Raw genomic sequence first — 6,000 nt, forward strand, 5'->3', positions numbered from 1 at the left:
TAGCGTGCTTACAAGCATTTGACTAAAAACAAGACCGAAAGAAATGAGATTCGAACCCATTCATGATGCAATCTTCTTGTATGCCTTAAGCCCTTGTGTTATCCCACATGATCAGATCAGAAAGCCCTTTGGGCAACCAACCCATTTCGCTCTATCACTTCTTCTTTCGTTCCTAGCCTATTAAAAGCACCAAATCCCATTCCTTCCTCGATATGTGGAATTATCTTGCGTCATATGTACTGAGATTATTCGGGAGACATGGTCCCTGTATGAGGATGACTTGCGCCTATGGGTGTAATAAATTCTTTCCCGGTATGCCGCTCCACGAGCTACGTCCTCGAGCAGCAGTTAAACAGGGGTGTGAATGCGAGTTGCCAATGGCCAGACAAAGGTCAAGGATCCTTCCTTCCCATCACGTCCTTAGATTGTCATTCGTAACCAGAGCATCAACCGATGCTACATTATAAACTAAAGTTATACATGACGGCCCCTAAAGACATAACTAACGAGTTTTGATATCCAACTAAATAACACGTGATCACGCCACATAGTAGAATTTGAATAGCCCAGTAATAAAAGCCTAGCGATTTTGAAGTAGAATTTCTTATAGGAAATCTTGCACATCCTACGGTTTATAATTTTTTTAGTAGGAATTGAATTTTATGTAAGTACTACGTTTATCGTTGGAAGTTTTAGATTTGTAAACATTATTATTTTATAAAGTTCATTAATTTTAGTAATTTAATAATGCTACTTAGACTCTTAAAGATTTTTAAGTGTGAAACAACTTTATTGTTGGGGTTTTCCTAGCCATGTTGTCCTAAAGTAGCCACAACAATGTGTAGGATCGGAGGAGGGGATGCAAATACACATAGTTAAGTATTGTATATATGTTCAACATGACCAACTCGCGGTCAAAACCTATAGTCTGATTTAATTTTTTTTTTTAAGTATCGTATTTAGCATTGAACATTTTAGATTTTTTGTTCTTCCCCGACCTTGTCGTACCAAAGCATCCACAATGGTGTGTAGGACCGATGTCATGTATTAACATGGGCGGATCCAATGTATAGAGCCCGAGATGCCCCTAATTTTTTTTTTCAGTAGTGTAATTTTTTTAAGAAAAAATTGTTTTATGTAGTGTATATATACATAATATAAATACATTTAGCGAAATAATAACAAAAGTTGTAGTTGGTTCAGGTGGCTATGGCATTAGGTTGTTTGTTTGGAGGTTGCAAGTTCAAATCTTCTTTCTAACATTTCTTTTCTTTTATTTTCGAAGCTATATAAAAGGATTTTATATAACATTATTCGGATTTTCTACCTATTATTATATGATGTTGTGAAAACTAAACACAAGTATCGAGTTGTCAAAGTGGTAAAACGTTAAACTTCTAACTTGGATGTCCCTATTTTGAAGCTCGGCCTTGACACGGGTGTATTTTATTTTGTTTATTAGTTTCTATCACATATTCCTTCAACTTGTTTCTTATAATTCTAAAATTGTCCCATATCGGCAATAACATGAAACATAGCTCCTATACATTAGTTATATAAACAACACAATATTCTCAATTCTTAGTAAGTTAAACTTTTGAATGAGCTTGGGTTTAAACCCGAAACCGAGTTTGAAAAACAGAGAAACCAAACTCATTGATTTGTACATATATAGTTAAGTATTGTCTTTATGTTCAATATGTCTAGCTAAATAACCTGCAATTAGGATTTGAATTTTATATAAATATATCGTTGAACGTTTTAGTTTTAGATTTGGATTTCCGTTTCAATTTATTTAATTCATTTGGATCTCCGGCTAATACGCCAAACAAACGACACAAATGTAAATTGTAATGAATTTTACAAATAGAAAATTTATCTCAAAAATGTTTTATAAAAGAATTATTTGGACTTATGCACTCAAATGTTTGACTCTAATGTATGATTATGAGTCACACTCACACCTCATATTTTACCTTTGACCAACTCCCTCGACTTTCTCCCCACGCCAATAAACTGCAGAGAAATTTCCAAGAATTGGCTTGAGTTTTTGTATATAAATATTAGGATTGGCTAATCCACCCCAACACAAATTAAAAAAGAAAAAAAAATGTACGAGATATTTCCAGTTTTAGTATTTCGTAGAATTAAGATGGCAATTTTGTTGGGTTTGTTTAGTTGTTTTTTGGGTTCAAACAGAGTGGTGGCAGTTGAAGGAAATCAGAGAGAAGATGATAACGTCGATGGTGATCATGAAGCAAAGAGTAACAGTAGAAAAAGTGCAGCAATTCCGGTGGCTTACTTTCCAGTTGGCTCAAACCGTTCATGCTTGTAGAAATGGCCCCAAAAATGTAACAAAATGCTGTTAGAAAAATGATAAATTACAATTTTGCCCTATTCGTTTTTTTATTGAAATATTATTTTCGATGTTCATTTGTTTGAGAAAAGGAACCACCGAGGGATCCATAGTTTATACCCTAAGACTATCTCTAACCCATTTTTATTTTCTCTTCTAAAAATAGAGTAAAAAATGGAAAAAATAGTGTTAAATCTTCAACCATACTTCATTTTTTATCCTATTTTTATCCACAAAAAGTATATTCCTAATATATTTCATTCATCCAACTTATATAAGATTATCAAACACACCCTTCTATTAATTTGGTTTTAATAAATATATAATCTATATTTTTTTCAATATAATGATATTAAATAAATAAGATTATATTTATAACAGTTAATTATAAACTTTTGTAAAATCCGTTATTGTGTTTTAAAATTTCAATATATATATTTAATTTTTTATAAAAATTTGATAAACAAAAAACAAACTTTCTATTTATAATTAATTAATTTAATTTAATATAATTAATTAATATAATTTAATATAGAAAACAATATTAAAAGTATTAAATATTACATTTAAATTATAATATCTTAATTGCTAAAATAATTGAAATTTTTTAAAATAAGATGCAATTTTTAAAGTATGATGACTTAATATGAAAAAATTCGAACAAAAATGCAATTTTAAAAACAAGATGTCTTAATATGAAATTTTTTGAAAGTTAAATGCAATTTTGAAATGTATAATGCTTAATTGCTAAAAAAGTTTAAAATTTTGAAAATAAGATACAATTTTTAAAGTATGATGACTTTATATGAAAAAATTGGAAGAGAAATGCAATTTTCAAAACATGATTTCTTAATATGAAAAAGTTTGAAAGTTTAATGTAATTTTGAAATTTAAGATGTACTAATAGGTAAAAAAATTTAATTTAAAAATAAGGGGCAATTTGCAAACTTGAAAATAAGATGCAATTTTTAAAGTATGATTACTTAATTTAAAAAAATTAGAAGAAAAATGCAATTTTCAAAACATGATGTCTTGATATGAACTTTTTTGAAAGTTTAATGCAATTTTGTAATGTATAATATCTTAATTGTTAAAAAAAACTGAAAATTTTGAAAATAAAATGCAATTTTAAAATATGATGACTAAATATAAAAAAATTGGAAGAAACATGCAATTTTTTAAGTATAATGTCTTAATATGAAAAAATTGAAAAAAAATCAATTTTCAAAACATTATGTCTTAATATAAAAAAGTTTGAAAGTTTAATGCAATATTGTAATAAGATGCAATTTTTAAAGTATGATCAATTTTGGTAAAACAATTGAAAATTTTGAAAATAAGATGCAATTTTTAAAGTATTATGATTTAATATGAAAAAATGGGAAGAAAAATGCAATTTTCAAAATATTATGTCATAATATGAAAACTTTTGAAAGTTTAATGCAATTTTGTAATGTATAATGTCTTAATTGGTATAAAAAAAATTAAATTTTGAAAATAAGATGCAATTTTTTTAAGTACGATAACTTTAAATGAAAAAATTAATAGAAAAATAAAAATTCAAAAGTATGATGGCTTAATATGAAAAAATTGGAAGAAAAATGCAATTTTCAAAACAAGATGTCTTCATATGAAATTTTTTGAAAGTTTAATGCAATTTTTTAATGTATAATGTCTTGATTGGTAAATTTCTTTTTTGAAAACAAGATGCAATTTTTAAAGTATGATGACTTTATATGAAAAAATTGATAGAAAAATGAAAATTTCAAAGTATGATGGCTTAATATGAAAAAATTGTAAGAAAAATGGAAATTTTCAAAACAATGTCATAATATGAAAAACTTTGAAAGTTTAATGCAATTTTGTAATGTATAATGTCTTAATAGGTACAAAATTTTAAATAAGATGCAATTTTTAAAGTATGATGACTTAATCTGAAAAAATTGAAAGAAAAAAGAAATTTTCAAAACATTATGTCTTCATATGAAAAAGTTTGAAAGTTTAATGCAATATTGTAATAAGATGCAATTTTTAAAGTATGATGCAATTTTGGTAAAAAAATTGAAAATTTTGAAAATAAGATGCAATTTTTAAAGTATGATGATTTAATATGAAAAAAAGGAAGAAAAATGCAATTTTCAAAACATTATGTCTTAATATGAAAACTTTTGAAAGTTTAATGCAATTTTGTAATGTATAATGTCTTAACTGGTAAAAAAAATCGAAAAGTTTAAAAATAAGATGCAATTTTTAAAGTAAGATGAGTTAATATGAAAAAAAATTGGAAGAAAATGCAATTTTCAAAACAATGTATTAATATGAAAACTTTCAAAGTTTAATCCAATTTTGTAATGTATAATGTCTTAATAGGTACAAAATTTAAAATAAGATGCAATTTTTAAAGTATGATGACTTAATATGAAAAAATTGGAAAAAATGCAACTTTCAAAACATGATGTCTTAATATGAATTTTTCTTCGATGTTTAATTCAATTTTGTAATGTATAATGTCTTAATTGGTAAAAAAATTGAAAATAATATGCAATTTTTAAAGTATGATGACTTAATATAAAAAAAAATTGGAAGAAAAATGCAATTAGGAAAGCATGATGTCTTAATATGAAAATTTTTGAAGGTTTAATGCAATTTTGTAATGTATAATATCTTAATTGGTAAAAAAAAATTGAAAATTTTGAAAATAAGATGCAATTTTTAAAATATGATGACTAAATATGAAATTTTTTGAAGAAAAATGCAAATTTCAAAACATGAGGTCTTAATATGAATTTTTTTAAAAGTTTAATGAAATTTTGTAATGTATAATGTCTTAATAGGTACAAAAATTGAAATTTTTTACAATAAGATGCAATTTTTAAAGTATGAAAACTTAATATGAAAAATTGAAAGAAACAAACAATTTTCAAAACATTATGTCTTAATATGAAAAAGTTTGAAAGTTTCATGCAATATTGTAATAAGATGCAATTTTTTAAGTATGATGCAATTTTGGTTAAAAAGAATTGAAAATTTTGAAAATAAGATGCAATTTTTAAAGTATGATGACTTTATATGAAAAAACTTGATAGAAAAATGCAATTTCCAAAGCATGATCGCTTAATATGAAAAAATTGGAAGAAAAATGCAATTTTGAAAACATGATGTCTTAATATGAAATTTTTTGAAAGTTTAATGCATTTATGTAATGTATAATATCTTAATTGGTAAATAAAAATAAAATTTTTGACAATAATATGCAATTTTTAAATTATGAGGACTTAAAATGAAATAATTGGAAGAAAATGCAATTTTTCAAAACAATGTCTTAATATGAAAACTTTAGAAAGTTTAATGCAATTTTGTAATGTATAATGTCTTAATAGGTACAAAATTTGAAATTTTTTAAAATAAGATGCAATTTTTAAAGTATCATGACTTAATATAAAAAAATTGAAAGAAAAAAGCAATTTTCAAAACATTATGTCACAATATGAAAAAGTTCGAAAGTTTAATGCAATATTGTAATGTACAATGTATAATGTCTTAATAGGTAAAAAATTTGACGTTTATTAAAATAAGATGCAATTATTAAAGTATGAAAAGTTGATATGAAGAAATTGGAAGAAAAATACAAATTTCAAAACATG

General features: G+C 25.1%; 1 long non-coding RNA gene across 1 annotated transcript in view; it reads right to left on the bottom strand.

Moving 5' to 3' along the window:
- Nucleotides 1-1,906: 1,906 nt before the first annotated feature.
- The window catches only part of LOC145094421 (uncharacterized), a 40,688-nt gene continuing 36,594 nt past the window's right edge, over nt 1,907-6,000 (bottom strand). The window contains exon 4 of the long non-coding RNA XR_013703335.1: nt 1,907-2,016. This is a non-coding gene — a long non-coding RNA (uncharacterized LOC145094421). The remainder of the gene's footprint in view (nt 2,017-6,000) is intronic.

Source organism: Lactuca serriola, chromosome 3, assembly GCF_051521515.1.
Source record: "Lactuca serriola cultivar US96UC23 chromosome 3, Lser_US96UC23_V15, whole genome shotgun sequence".
Taxonomy (NCBI): Eukaryota; Viridiplantae; Streptophyta; class Magnoliopsida; order Asterales; family Asteraceae; genus Lactuca; species Lactuca serriola.